Below are 16,026 nucleotides of genomic sequence, written 5' to 3'. Positions count from 1 at the left end.
ATAAAGATGAAAGATACAAAATAAAAATACAATTCGAGGAAACCTGGCTTCCCTTGGCATCCATGAATACACTCCACTGTTTTACACTATTTGATTCGTGCAAATTCAAGGTAGAACCACTCAGCCCGTTACTTTTTTGTTGATACTGATGTGATCAACGCATAGGTAGCTTGGGTATTTTTAGTCAATGTAGCAGGCACAGTGTGTATCCGATGCTTGATTAGATTGGGGGGTTGCTGGGTGGTGGTTTGACTACGAGGGTGATCCTCAAGCAACAGCCAGCTAAACTAACCAAATTAATAGCAGTGGCGACTCCTCAGAGGAGGAAGGGGAGGATCATCCTCCTCTGGGAATTTCATAAAAAAAAAATATATATATTTTTAAATATTTATTTTTAGATGCAACTATACTAAGTATATTCACGTCACCAATAATTGATTAAAACACTATTTTGCAATGAAGGTCTACAGTCGCCGCAACATCACTCTGTAGGGTAGCAGCATGGTTTAGCCGGAGGACAGCTAGTTTCTGTCCTCTGAGTACATTGCCTTCAATACAAAACCAAGGAGGCTCATGGTTCTCACCCCCTTCCATAGACTTACACAGTAATTATGACAACTTTCGGAGGACATCCTCCAACCTATCAGTGCTCTTGCAGCATGAGCTTACATATTGTACACACAATCAAAGGATCAGAGAATGAATCTCGTACAGAAAGCATAAGCCACAGATAGATAGCACTGCAGTGCATAAAATGTGTTGAGTATTTGACTCAAGAGAGAGAAAGACAATAGTTGAACAATTTTGAACAAATTAATTTCTTTAAAAAATTAAGGAGAAGCAAGTTGGAGAGAGCTAGCTATAGTTTTTGTATTTTTTACCACTTTCATTTTGACTTAGCTAGCAAAATCAACTAGCTAGTTTAGCCTACTCAAACACCCGGCTCAAACAGAAAGGGATGCTATGTTAGCTAGCTGGCGATGAATATCCAACACTGGAACACTTCCAAGTCAAGGTAAGCTTGTCATTGAACTCATTTATTGCCACCGGGGCCCGCCAGTGTAACTGCTAAACTGCTTGCTGACTGTACTGCATGATTGTAGCGGGTTTACCTATGTGTTAGTTCTAGTAGCTATGTTGACTTTGACGTTAGCTAATATGGTGACAACGATGTAGGTTGTGTGTAGCGGTTATGATATGAAGGTTTGGCTTGGAAAGTTTTTTTCGCCTGGTCACTGTCACAGACAGCTGATGTGTTGTGCGCTGAAGTCCACAAGCAAAGGGAAAAGGTGAGAGGAGGAGAGAGCGTAGATGCAAGAAGGAATTATAACTACAATAATCAAAGTGATCAGGCTGTTTGTATGTGGCTGCTATGAAAGTGAACTGTATGTGCGTGTGATCAGTGGTCTATTCATTCCGCCGATTCTGTTGAAAAACTTTCTTAAACGGAAGAAAACGGAACAGACTAATGATTACACCCTAGATCAGATAGGTGCAGACAAGAGTGTGCAAGGCAGTATTGAATGTGTCACTGTCTGTCACCTTGATTACTCAAATTTCTCTCAACCTGTGCAACTACATTGTAAACTTCCATCCATGAGCTAGGTTGTAGCAACCTCATGATGGGTATAGGGAAAAAGGTTGTGTCATGTAGTAGCATAAACCTATCGATATTACATTGAGCTGGGTGAATGGAATATGAATGACAGTCATCCAATATGCTGTAGAAATAAGGCCATGCTCACAAAAAATTATAATTGTCCTCCCTCATCTTAAACGGCACTGACCATAGCAGCCTGTCGCCCTCTCTTTGCCTACACTGTCATTTGAATTGGTGCTTTGTGTTGGGATGTATGCTGGTCAGAGGAGTGCTAATATGTCTGTCATGAAAGCTTGACATGCAGAGTATTATCAGTGTGTGTCTGTGACCGTGTGTATGATGAGCTGCCTCCCAGGAGAGAGAATAAACTCGCCTCACTCAGCTTATCCACAGCGTCAACAAGTTAATGTGTAAAATGTAATGACATCTTAAATAGAGAGCTTACAGCATCTGTTAGCCAGTTAGCAGCTCATCACCGACACTGAGAAGCATTTACAGTATGTAGCCGGTGTCTGTCACCACATCATATAGGCTAATGTGGTGAATTCTAGAGTCACAGACTGTCCCTCCTTCGGGCCTGATATTTGAATGATTTAATATCAACGCTCTACTATTGGGTATTCATTCAACAGTACGCTTTCAAAGACTGTGGGCATCATATACTCTGAATGTGAAACAAAAATGCTTAGTTCTCTTAACGGCAAAGCCCCTGTATATACGAGAAGAAACTTGAGTCCTTCCAGCTGTCAATCACTATGCCCTTGGTATACACTGAGTATACCAAACATTAGGAACCCCTTCCTAATATTGAGTTGCACCTCCCCTCAGAACAGGACTCTGTGGACTGTACAAGGTGTCAAAAGCATTCCACGGGGATAGTGGCCCATGTTGACTCCAATGCTTCCCACAGTTGTGTCAAGTTGGCTGGATGTCCTTTGGGTGGTGGACCGCTCTTGATACACACAGGAAACTGTTGAGTATGAAAAATCCAACAGCATTGCAGGTCTTGACACATTCAAACTGGAGCTCCTGGCACCTACTACCCCATTCAAAGGCACTTAAATATTTCAGTCAGTCAGTTCACCCTCTGAATGGCACACATACACAATCCATGTCTCAATTGTCTCAAGACTTAAAAATCCTTCTTCAACCTGTTCTCACCCCTTCATCTACACTGATTGAAGTGGGTTCAATAAGTGCCATCGATTACGGGGATCATAGCTTTCACCTGGATTCGCCTGGTTAGTCATGGAAAGAGCAGGTGTTCTTAATTGTAGTATTCTCCTTGTAGATTACATTAGACAAGTGGTTAAACATGAGAGAGTCAGTCAGTTAGCCTCAGTGGAGACAGCTCTAGTGTTTGTCCCGACTACAGGTAGTGGATTCTGTTGACAGAGGTGTGATGCGGACTGTCTGGAATGTTGGCCTTGCCATGTGTGTTTAATGTGATACCTTAACAGTAATGTGTCTGGTCCTTCCTGTAAAAAATAATTTAACTCCTTCCGCTCTGCTCTTATGTACTCCAAATATGCACAGCTATGAACAGAAGATTTATGTTTGTTGTCCACTTTATTTGTGTACGGCTGCAGTACCGCACAAAATAACATGTAAACATCGCCAGGAAGTCCCAGGACTTGTTACATGTTATCACATGAGCGGAATATTCTGATGTCGCAATAACCTGGATAAATAGAGCTCAATTCCCGTACTGGTCTATGAGAGAGTGAGTGACTCAGCTGTAGGCTATGTGGATTTAATGCATTACCATTCAGCTAAATGCCTACACCCCTCTCTTTGTTAGTTCTGTGTGGCTGCAGTCATTGCAATCATCCACAGTCACTGCTGTGAGTCAGAGTTGACCATTCCCAGTCCTGGTAGGTCACAGTGTGAGGATGTCCGTAGCAATGGCCAAAGCTGCATAATCTTTTTGACAATTTGTTATCTTCCAATTAGCTGAAGGTTGAAAGAGTTAGTGGACGAGAATTGATTGTCTCCTAAGGGTGATTGGCCTCAAACAAACTGTCTGGTGTTCATATGAAAATATTCCAACAGCGCGTCACAGACTTTTGCTTTTTATCACCCATTGTTCGAAGCAAGTCTGCCCCAAGTAACATTGACACCTTTTTCTCATGGTCATTTACAAGTGTGTTGTGGTGTTTACAGCACTTGTACCTCTTTGTCCATGTCAGTTGGGCTCATTGGAATGCATCCCTGCCTGTTCCTCCTGCTCCACCTTAATCGGTTTGTCCCGTGAGGGCTGCTATCTTGGCCCTGTTAGCCTTGGCTGAGGACTTTCCTTGGTTATGTCCCAAATGGCCTCTTATTCCCTGTTTAGTGGACTACTTTTGACCAGGGCCCAAAGAGGACACACCCCTCCAACTCTGAGTCACTCATGGAACGGCCATCAGCTGACCTCGGAGCTGCACAAACAGCACTGCCTGTCCTTCACAAGGCTCCACATCTCAGGCCTTCAAGGTTCGGCTTATTTCCAGTCTTCAATCAGGCCCTGAACTCAGATTTATACTCTTCATAGTACTGAGCTGAGATGAGAAGTACTGTGTTCTACTGGCCTTGGTACACATCCACCATAGCTGCTGGAACTGCTGGAAAGGACTGGCCAATGTAAAAAAGAAAATGTCAGAGCCAGGGTGTACCACATATAGCTGTGTTGGCTGACGTTATTGGGTAGTGAGTGCCTATATGTGCAAGGTATTTGCCCATGTCTAGATAAGTTATGTCAGCTGATTAATGTTCAAGTGGACAAAACAAGGTCGAAAATGCACTAGACCTAGCTCTACGAAAACAGACTCAGTTTAATATTTGACCCATATTATTGTGATTCAGGTCTTTATTTCTCTGCCTCTCTTTGAATTATTTTGCTTGAAAGAGAGTGAAACAACTTGAAACAAACAGATCTTCAGGCGAAGTGTTGCTGTGTCTGCTTTTTAACAGGTCATGCTGCAGAAAATGTGGCCTTTTTGTGGCTATTCTCTGTTTTAGTTGGACTCTGATATGCAACAGCAGCAATATATGACTCTTAGCCATTTTTATTTTTTAGCCTACAAAGGAAAAACGTGTCTCTTCACTTAGTCAGCGAGGTCTAATGGTTGCTTTCTGTTCACATAAAGGCTACAGCTTTCTCTTTACCCTCCACACTCTCCTTTTTGTGTCTTGGCTTGATTGCCGTTTCAACTTACTTTTACCCCAATGAGCTCGTTTTGGATTTTGAAACTTTTTGTTCCATTTGTAGATTTTCCCTCCCTATAGCCTTTTCTGTGTGTCACCTTTCCCCTGTGACCTTGCTGTATACATATGTTTCACGTCCTAGCCTTCATTATTTGATTGTGCTCGTTTAGCTACCGTGCTTAATATAAAATATGGCACACATCTGACATTTCACAAGCTAATAACGAAACACACACCAAGAGGCTTGATATAGTGGCGTCCATATCTAGCTTAAATACTTTGTTTTTCTCCATGGCGAAAGCCAGACCCAAGATTCGGTGCAAGTAATATCGGCCTACAGCTGAACTGAGGAAAATAGCCACCAGAGACAGAGACAGGGTGACAGTCCTCTGACACGAAGAGATGGACTGAAATAGTTTCTGAGACCTATGTCTGCCGAGCTATCATCATATTCCCTCTGCAGATGAAGGGGACTACAGTGGGGACTGCAATGGTGGTAATGTAGTCTTTGGCATGGGTGCTGGCAGAAAGTGGAAAAAATGTGCATTATTGAGACTGCGGTAGAGAATAATGGAGTGCTGCTATCTGTGCCAACCATGAGCTCAGTGTCTATTGAACCTTCCCTCTCATCTGTTTTCTTTTCTCATCTGTTTTCTTTTCTTTTCTCTCCTATTAACATACATTTTTTGTCAGCGAAGTCAATTATCCCACCACCCGTTACTAGTGTGTTGCTTTGTTTATGCAAATGACTTCAATTAACAGCCAATTAAAAAGTCAAGGTAATTGTCTAATATCTGAACTGGCATCTTTGTTGGGGGGAAGTTGGAGGGAATGGATTACTGGGACTTCTCACAGAAGTACTATAGATATCAATCCAAGCTGTAGTATCACACCCAGATACTACCAAGACTTAAGTTTGCTTGTACACTGTAACCTATATGTCGATAAATATTTGGTAAGACAATGCAACTTTCTCAATGAGAGACCTTAACCCCATGTTCTCTTAGTCTTTGATAGGACTGGGATTAGCCTCAGGGAAAGCCACGTTGCTATCAAAAAAATCCTAAATGAAATGCACCACCAGACACTATTCACAGATTAATGAATATAATCAGCACATCCACACTATTTACTGCAAAATTATTAAAGCAACTTTCCACCAGGCTCCAGCCATGGTCCTGAGATCAATTAGCGTTGACACAAAGATAATTGTTTATCTTCAGGGTTTAGATAATGATCTCTTGTTCATGTGCGTGTGGTGTGTGTTGGTGTGTTTGCATCTCTCACCATCTAACAACCCTGGGGCTTTTTAAACCTTGGAGTCACAGTCTTAATAGATGCGAGACCAGAGCACAATGCTCTCAGATTGGGGTTTGTTAAGCGGAGTGAAAAAGGGGAACCCAAGAGCTGACTCAGACGAGGAGACTGGGATGAAGTAACCAAGGTTTTTATTGAAACAGGGGGAGATGTAGTGCAGGTTAGGGGAAGCTTGGGCGGGTCGCTGGAAACCAGGTGCGGAGGCTGAGGTTGGAGCGAGAGGGGTTGAGACAGGGTAGTGTGGGGAATCCAGGACAGAGTAGCAGGATGACGAGACGTGGGACTGGAGACAGGGACCAGAGTCAGAGCGGGCAGAACTGTAGCGGAGAGAAAAACAGGCAAGGAAAACAGGCAGAACAGGATCTGAATAGTAACAAATGGCTAGAAATGTAGACTGACTGAGCAGAGATTACGATCTGGCAGCATGGAAGTGGCAGGGCTGAGTATTTGTAGAGGTCTTGATTATGGAACAGGTTGCAGCTGGTGGGGATCTGCTCTGACTCCAGCGCACCTGTCTCTGCCCACACAATCACCCACACACAGAGAGAGAGGGAGAGAGTTCTGGGGGAGTGGCGGCAGGTCAAGGAGACAGGGGTTAGTGAAAAAAAAAAGTTAGTGAAAAGTTGACCACATCAAATGCAGCTCCTTTTAATGGAAAGATTGTAGCTGAGATGTCTCACCTCTACACACACACACACACACACACACACACACACACACACACACACACACACACACACACACACACACACACACACACACACACACACACACACACACACACACACACACACACACACACACACACACACATCACAGAACTACTCAACTTCCTGTTTGTCAGTCTGATTGTTTCTGATAAAATAAAGATGTTTGTCAAGCTATCTCAAGGCCCATACATCAGAGCACAGCGTAGGATGAGTTGGGGCATGGTGTGTGTGTGTGTCTGTATTTGTGTGTACACGAGTACGGCCACTCATATGCATTAGAATTATATCATCCAGGTGGGTACAAGGGGGAGGAGGGGGTCTATAGACCCACTTGTGCTGAGGCATTAGCTAAGACCAGTGGCCTGCCTCTGATGTCTAATTGTGGTCAGGTGAGACTGCTTTAGTCTTTATAGCCCACTATTCTTGTACCTTCCAGTGAAGCCCCATAAAAAGTTGGTTTTATGGTGGCCTCTATTGCCACAAGAGCTACTCCCCTGGATTTACCTCTTACTGTCTCATTTGCTCTGCCTTAATGACCTCAAAACTCATTTCTAACTCTGCTTTGAAAGCTTAAGGATGAAAATGAGCTTGCATTCTTCTCTGACCCATATTTTTACATTCAAGTGTGTCCCATGTCTTGTGTATGCCTTGAATCATTTTCCTTACAGACCAAGACAAGACTGCTTTATAGTGATTGGTCAAAGTCCAAGGGTCCTCAAACGAATGCATACCAGACCAATGGTAAACTAAACTATGCATTTACAGCACCCTTCTTCCACCCCAGCACTCCTCCGCAGGAAAAACTTTGCTCAAGGTGTGGCTTACTGGTTGGTCCGTCCTCACTCTCCCCTCCCCCACATCCATCCCTCAGCCAATCCCCAACACCTGCCGTGACTCACCTGAAAGGATTTACATACAGGGCCCACCCTAACTTGCGATTGGCCAGGTGCAGCCACTCTGCGTGAAGGCTCACCCACCAATGGATGTCGAGCTACATGACTCACAGGGAGAGCCAAGGCAAGTTGCTTCACTACACTTCTCCTTTTTGAAATTTCAAACAGCAGCCATTGCCTCGCTTTTTCAGGTAGAGGGCAGGTCAGTGTTCCACACGTTCTGTACAGCACTGTGTCCCTCTGCTCTCTGGAGGCACTTCCTAACTTGGATTATTTTTCTAAATTGCAGTGGTATCACTTTTTCCCCTTCAGTTTTTTAAGTCACTTAGATCTGTCATGTGTTCTACTGTTAACATGGAGTTCGACACCCAAGCCCCTTGTCTTTGAGGTTAGTGACTGAGCTGTTTCTTTGAATTTCTGATGCTATTTTGCTTCTTTATGGGTGAATAGGTGGTTCAAACCAATTAGAGTTGTTTATATGGGTTATGTGTTTACCATATGTGTTCCTCATTTGGTTTTCTACATTGCAAATGTGTCACAAGAAAATGAAGAGTAAGATGGCAAGTCAACGGCAATAAAATGTCATGTTGATACAATTCAATGCTCAGCTTTTTGTGGCATGTTTTGTGTGTTTTCATACATGACACATTTCATAACACGCTTTCTTAAAGATATCAACCATTGCTGTCAGTGACAATTTTGTTTTGGGCAGCACTAAAACTTTATCAAACACCTTTCATAAAACCGGGTAATCATTTATAACACTATTACAACGTACTTTATACCCTTTCATCCTTTTCCAGTAAAAGTGTAGACCGACATTGAGCTCAGACTGAAAAGACGTGGTTCAGATGTTAAAGGGTGGATAGCCAGAATAGATTCTGACCCTATGCTTGCTTACAGCTGCACTGGGGTCGGACAGGATCCTGTTTAGATTAAGACACAGTGGCGCCAGATACGGCTCAGAAAACGTACCTCAATCCAGTGATGAGAAATGCATTGTACTCTGAATTGTCCCATTATCCCAACTGTTATACCGAGAAGATTGAACGAGACGTCCGACCCCAGCCTGTCCGACCCCAGTACAGTTGTAAGCTAGCGTAGGGTTGGAATCTATTCTGGCTAAAGGGTGGATTGCGTGATGCTCAATGTTCTTGACACACCTTAGATACAATATACTTGTTGAGGTATGTCAAGTAGATTCAAACAGTGTTTTTATAAATGTATGCTTTGATTCTATCGAGGTTTAATTGCAATGAAAGATATATTGTTTGTGAGAATGATCATTTGTATGTTCGATGTCACGTCTTCGAGTCATTGCCATATATGGCGCGCTTTAGCTAGGGAGTGAAGCATGTTTTGCAAGCCCCCCCCCGACCAAGCCCACATGAGAGTTTACAGTTGGTCATGGTGTAGAAAAACTTGTAATTATCTTTCATGGCAATTCTGAGTAGACCTTAGGCCATTATTCTGAAAAGGTTATGCATTCTTCTCACCGACTTTGCTTTGGTCTGGCTCTAGCCTACCACTAGAATATTTTATTTTAAAAAGTAATTCATTGCTATAGTATCTAGATCCTAGAAGGTGCTCCTCCCCACTCCCTGCTGTTTGATTTCAGGCTTGCGTATCAGGACTTAATCAGGCCACTGGAGCCCTGCACGAATGTTGCTCATTCTGTAAGGCAGATGAGGATCAGCAGGTACTCAATGCAACTCACGGGGGATGACAAAAACGCTGGTGTTGTGCCACCATTATCTTCTATGTAGTTGTGGTAGGTTTCTGTTGCTAAAAATTGCAGCAGAGATAAAAGCCTGCTTCCTGTTTCACCAGAAACATGCTCTGCACTGACAAACCGCTCATGAGCTTCAGAAATGGTCCAAACAACACATTGTGCACACGCCACTGAGCAAACATGGGACTGTTTAAACAACATTCATACATGCAAACGGAGCCTTTATTGAAGTTGGCAGTTGGAAATGTCTCTGTGACACACTAATAATAAAGTGCCCCATATATTTTGTTGTATGGATCCCACAGACCTCGAAAGACCCAGAATAAAGCAGTTTAACTTAATGTTGGCTCGATAATCTTCTCACATATCATTTGTGAAGCTTACATTCTACCTTGTAGATCTGATGTTACCAAATCAGCCCTCTGTGATTGTTGTCCTGATTCATGCAGGCTATGCCAGGCTGATGATCATGGCAACGAGACAAAACCAGGCTGCCCCCTTACCCCTCTCTATATCTCGCTCATGAAAAGTCCTAGTTATGAGGTCACTGTTTTGGTCTAGGTCATCAGGGTCTACACCTGGAAAATGTTAGATTTAATCCCATGAGTCAATAACCCAGTTTGAACATTGGTGAATAGCTCAGTTGTGCCCCGTACCAATCCCGAATTTGCATCTGACCCAAATCTTGCCTCGTGCTCACCCTGGCCTCTTGATTTGGCTTGTAAATGAGGCACAGTACCTGAGGTTTGGCCATGACATGAGACAAACACACAACACACCAGAGCAGCCCATTGTTGGCTTATTGAGGGACTGTAGAGAGTTTCTGTCACAAGGGAGGGAGAGTCAGAGAGATAAAGAGAGGGAGGAAAGGAGGGAGGGAAGCAGTAGTGTCAGGTTGGCTCCTCACACAATACAGAGTCAACAAGTCTTAGCCTGTAATTAGGTCATTAGGCCTGGCCGAGGAGGAGGGGTGGATTTAATCAGACCAGGCTTGGCATGCCTGCATATGGAACAATCGAGGGTTGGGTTTGTTCTGGTTCACATTTTCTCCTTTCACAATCCAGCCTGTGGCTGGCTTTGAATGACCCAAGGGCAGCAGTTTGTTTGAGCTGTATTGCGGTTGATGGGTAAATAAGCACACTCTGTGTCATGCTGTTGGCTTGTCATCAGTGTTGTTATGACACGTTAACAATGTTCTTTCTCACATAGTCTATCAGGGGATCTCTGGAAACGGGGATGACATGATCTCAGGTGATGGGGATGACATGACATGGTCTCAGGTAATGGGTGTGACAGGAACCTGTTTGGGTTGGCAATTCTAGGTTGGGTTATGGTCCCTTTCCTCGATGTCCCGTGTGGCTCAGTTGGTAGAGCATGGCGCTTGCAATGCCAGAGTTGTAGATTTGATTACCATGAGGGACCAGTATGAAAATATATGTGCTCACTACCAATGTTCCCTGTAAACTGCACACAGCTCCCCTCAGACTGCCGCACAGAAGAAATATGAGCCTGCACAAATAAGAACAAAATTTAACTTTACTCAACTTTCTACAATTTTAGTTAACACTATCAATGTTTTGCTCTACTGTGGGAATTGTGATCGAATCAATGCAATATTAGCCACTTTCGATGTAATAGACATAAACAAAACGAACTATGCAAGATTTAGTATGCAAAACTAACTGTGCAAGAGATTTTCTTGTAGGCAGAGCTTGTTGGAGTAGGATTGTATTGCATTGACAGGCACGACTCAGGCCAGTACTCTACACAGACCAGTGCGCCATAATGAATCAGAGCTGCAGTAGGCCTATATGCAAATAGTGATTCCCATATATGGATCTGTGCCATTCACTATGAACTGGACTGTGTTTAGGATAAAGTATGAGCGGTTTCAAGTTTGGAGATCAAAGTGAGAGCTGCATGTAGTGCACATTTGTTCATATTATTTGCTAGTTAGTGAGTTATTTACCCAGTTATAGCCAATTTCTAGTCAAAAATGGGGGGGGGGAGTGGTTGCTTCCAACAAGAGCACAAAATGTGTGCATTTCTAGCCATCTTTGAAAAGCGAGTCAAGTAAAGAGCTTTTTTGTCTTTAAAGGGGAAGTGTTGTATTTTGAGGCGGTATTGAATAAGCTAAATAGCCAATAGACAGAGCGTAGCATAATTTGTCTGATTCGCTGTAATAATTGTATGGGAATAATAATTAACTTCATTTTGTAAAGTGGTTTCTTGCATCAAACACAACATTTTCAGTCACCTCCTTGTCTGAAGGACAAGTGGATAAACAGGTTAATGTGTGTTTTTCTTCTTTAAAACTAATGGAACGTAGGCATTGATGAACACCACACATAGGCTGCTACTGTTGGCTGAATGATGAACATCTATGTCCATGTTAAAAGGTTATGGGATGTGTTTTTCTCCATTGTTTTTGATGGTAGGCCACTCTTGGTAGGCTTACATTATGATCAAATAGCCACAGTAGCCTACTGTGGGTACAGCCTCAGTGTTCACAGTAAACACGTGCTGGAACTGGCACAGAATTTTCACAACGTTCAAGTTTGCACTCAGCAGACCTGACATTTGCTTAGTGCCGAAAAAAAGGGAACATTGCTCACTACTTTAAGACGCTCTGGAAAAGAGTGTCTACTAAATGACTAAAATGTAAATGTTTAGGGGTTTAGCGGCTTCACACACACATCTAAGGGCCTTAATGATGGGAAGATGGGCTGAAACAGGTTAAAATGTGCTTGAGGTTATCTGAACTCTACTCCTCTGGTTTGAAACTCCCCTCAACCACTCCTTTATTGTGGGGGATGCTGCAGGCTCTAGCTAGCCCGGATGAACAGGATGAAGACCCATACATGGACCCATTCAGTATCAATAGCCTTCAGCAATATATCATGTTGATGGTAAAAGTGGGTGCTGTGTGAAATCCGTAGTTAAAAAAAAATAAATATATATATCATTTTATGTGACATCGGAGCTCACGCTAGTCACCCTCAATTCCATCGTAAATCGTGGAGCTGAGTTGACTCGGCTAACAGTAACTGTGCGTTTCTGACTGTTCATGCTAAAAGTGCATGGTGGACATTGGCCACATTTGAAAGAGTTAGTACCCTGTGTTTCTTGCGTTGCATTGCCTGGCTGAGGGTCCTTTGTGTTGACCCAGGGGTTAATTTGCATCACATTTCCATACTCGTCTCTCCATTTCCATTGAGCAACCCGCAGCTCTCCCAATGTCGCAACTGTCTGACACACACACAAACAAGCTGAGACTGGCAGGCCATTGTTCTGAGGTACGGGGGAACCAGAGCTGTGAGCTGGGTGTCTCATTACTGGAAGCAGAAACATAGGGCAGAATTTCTGCTCGCAATGGAATAATGATGTGAATTTCATTACAGTGACTGATGATGCTGATGTGATCTTGTTCAGCCACTGCGCTATGTGAGCCATCTATAATACAGAGCTATATACAGGTAACTGACAAAATAATGGAAACACTTGAGTAAATGAGGGATACAAAGTATATTGAAAGCACGTGTTTCCACACAGGTGTGATATCCTGAGTTAATTAAGCAATTAACACCCCATCATGGTTAGGGTAAAAAATGCTGGGCAGGCCATTATTTTGGCTACCATGACTATGCCCCCATAGAATGACAATGGCCCCATCCACAGGGCACGAGTGGTCGCTGAATGGTTTGATGAGCATGAAAACGATGTAACCATATACCATATACCATATACCACTTATGGGAGATTCTGGACTGGCCCCTGAGACAGTGTTTTCCTCCACCATCAACAAAACACCAAATGATGGAATTTCTTGTGGAAGAATGGTATCGAATCCCTCCAATAGAGTTCCAGGCACTTGTAGAATCCACGCCAAAGTGCATTGAAGCTGTTCTGGTTCGTGGGGACCCAATACCCTGTTAATACGCTTTATACTGGTGTTTCCTTTATTTTGGCAGTTACCTCTGTCATTAATCAGTTCCATCTGTCAGCTTGAGGTGACAAATTATTTAAAAATGCACAGGCCATGTCAGTATTTTCAAGTCACTGTTAATATCGGCATGATTATCATCCCTAGTTCAAATGCCTTACAAAGAATCATGAGATGTTTTGGGATGCAAGATAGTCAGTCTCACAGGCTTGTTTGGTTTGTGAACCAGGGTGATCAAGACCATATCTGACTCATGTTTGGGGAACACTCTGAGCGGCACGCTCCCATCTACCTCCCTACCAAATCTCTTTTCCTCTGCCTCGCGGGATCTTTAGCCAACTCTATTACCTCCCCCCATAACCAAATGCCCACCAGAGCCCCCTCTATCTCTCCCTCCCTACCTCCCTCCCTCTCTCCCTCCTTCCCTCCTACACTAGCCCTGACAAATGGGCAGGTGCACTCGATTCCCACCACCATGCCCCCAGCCAGCCCGTTATGGTAATTTTAAAAAGTTTGGGTTGTGTGGAAGATGAAGTCACACCTTCCTATTAATAACGTTCTCGGTTAATGCAACATCAGGCCTGTTAGCTGAGGAGGCGGAATCTTTACAGTTCTGGGAATAGGGTTGGCAGTGTCAACAGGGTGCCTTGGGCTATTGGTGCCATAGCAAGGCTAGTTACTGAAATACAATGGAAATTCAACAGAATCCATCATCTTGAAAATTAGGATCCTTTCTTAGTAAGGACAACAAATATGCTCAGGCTTGTCAAGTACGTCAGCACTGAAGGAGTATGTTGCATGTCTTTATAGATAAAAGTTATTGTAATTTCCCATTAAAACCATCAATGGTTCAGTATCGCCTCTTGTTAGATGTCTGTGTTTATCATGGAAACATCACATGTATGTGGGCGGCAAGAGAAATATAGAGTTTTTTTCCCGAAATGTATTCATTTCAGCAATGATGGCTTCTTCATTCAGATGAAACAGTGCTACTTGCAACTTTTCTTGTTTAGTGAAGAGATGGTAGGTGGAGTAGCAACGTTTCCACCAACTTCAACTGACATCTCAGAAGAGCACAGTATAATTATGTGGCCTCTGCACATGCATCTACGGCATCATGTTTTTCTTTCCAGTTGCATTGGTCCAGACCCACCCTTAATGAGGTAACATGCCTTGAAAAGACATTACAGTGCTTCGACTGCGGGACACATCAAGCCTAATACTACAGATGTCGGATCTTAATTTGACCGGTCGTGGCAAAAAGAATCCTGCAGCAACAGGACAAAAATATAGCATTGTGTTAGCGCAGATTTTCAGTGAATTTATGTACATCATGAAGCTCATCTGGACTTCCTGCAGCACAGGAAAACTCTCAGCAGCAAAATAGTTGCTGAGAGGACACCTGGATTCAAATGACCACCAACCAGTAATTTGAATCCAACTCTAACTTCTACTTCTTCTCCTTATAGAGTATCGCTCACAGCTGGCTTAATACAATCTGTTACACTGCCGTCTTCAATAGCATCTGGGCCTGCAATGCAGAGCCATGTAATACAATCAGCCATTCTGACGCTGGGAGATAAGGATTTTTCTTTACGGTTTTCGGATCCTTGGCTCCCAGACGGCCCAGTTGCACTGTTGTCTGTGGTTGGACGGGAGTGAAGTGCGCCTCTGCAGTCAGTGGTGTGGAAAACTGTGCCCTGCCTTTTATGCCTTTCGTGACTCCAGGAACACAGACTACTCCTGTGTCTGCTAAGCTCTGAGTCCTCACCCAGACACATGCATGTGCCCACAGTTACAAAGACTATCTCAGAACCTCTGTTCGTCATTAAAACTGTCCATACCTTCCATGACTCCGGTACAGAGACGGATCTTGTCTGCTAGGCTTCTGACTCAGACATATGCAATAGCCCACAATTACAGAGACAAGATCAGAACATTAATCAAAATGCCTTGCTCAATGCTTTAGAAGACAAGCTCAGAACTTCAGAAGCTGAGAATAATAATGTCACAGTTGTGAATAGAGCCAAGGCCAGTGGGGAGGACATGAGAACAGTGTATGAAGGGCAAAACCAGATACAGGATGGCTGCTTGGACTGATGTTGTGAGAAAGTGGCTTCACATGTGTTAGACAACAACCATGGTGCCATCATGAAATTATAAATATTCTGCATGCGGATTGGTCTGTATTGTGCCGTTTTGAAGCTAATAATGGCTTGGGTTCTAAAAGGTTGCAGCCAAGGATGGAGATAGTTCTGTAGAATGTAAAATATGTTGATAATTATGTACTCACAATTCACTTAATTAATGAAGGAACTTTCACTGTATCCAAAATTGCCACAGAAAACATGTCTAAAAATAATCAGATGCCATAAGAAGCCAGCTCTTATTTCTGAGCTAGAATGTCTCCTAAAATGATCCACGCTGCCCTGGCCATATCGAAGTTCAATGTTAATGCAGTCACAAAATGGCATCACAGAGCCTGGTTGAGAATGGCTGCCAGTGGATGAGTGTAAGTTGCCAGCCATTAAGCTCTCCCAAAGCAGCCTCTCTAATACAGTAATGTAGCGGAGATCAGCTTGGATCAATACAGACTGAGCTGAGATGAGAGTGAGGATGACAGGGAATGCTGTCTGTGGCTTAGG

General features: G+C 43.3%; 1 protein-coding gene across 2 annotated transcripts in view; it reads left to right on the top strand.

Moving 5' to 3' along the window:
• The window catches only part of LOC135545988 (ETS-related transcription factor Elf-1-like), an 89,092-nt gene that overhangs the window by 14,337 nt on the left and 58,729 nt on the right, over nucleotides 1-16,026 (top strand). The window contains exon 1 of one of the 2 annotated variants that reach the window (XM_064974033.1): nucleotides 8,006-8,094. The exons of the other annotated variant lie outside the window; for it this stretch is intronic. The gene's annotated coding sequence lies outside the window, so the exon portion shown is untranslated. Of the gene's footprint in view, nucleotides 1-8,005; nucleotides 8,095-16,026 lie in introns of those variants that run through there. 2 annotated transcript variants of the gene reach the window in all.

This window comes from Oncorhynchus masou, chromosome 9 (assembly GCF_036934945.1).
Source record: "Oncorhynchus masou masou isolate Uvic2021 chromosome 9, UVic_Omas_1.1, whole genome shotgun sequence".
NCBI lineage: Eukaryota > Metazoa > Chordata > Actinopteri > Salmoniformes > Salmonidae > Oncorhynchus > Oncorhynchus masou.
This window is presented reverse-complemented; position numbering and strand designations above follow the sequence as displayed.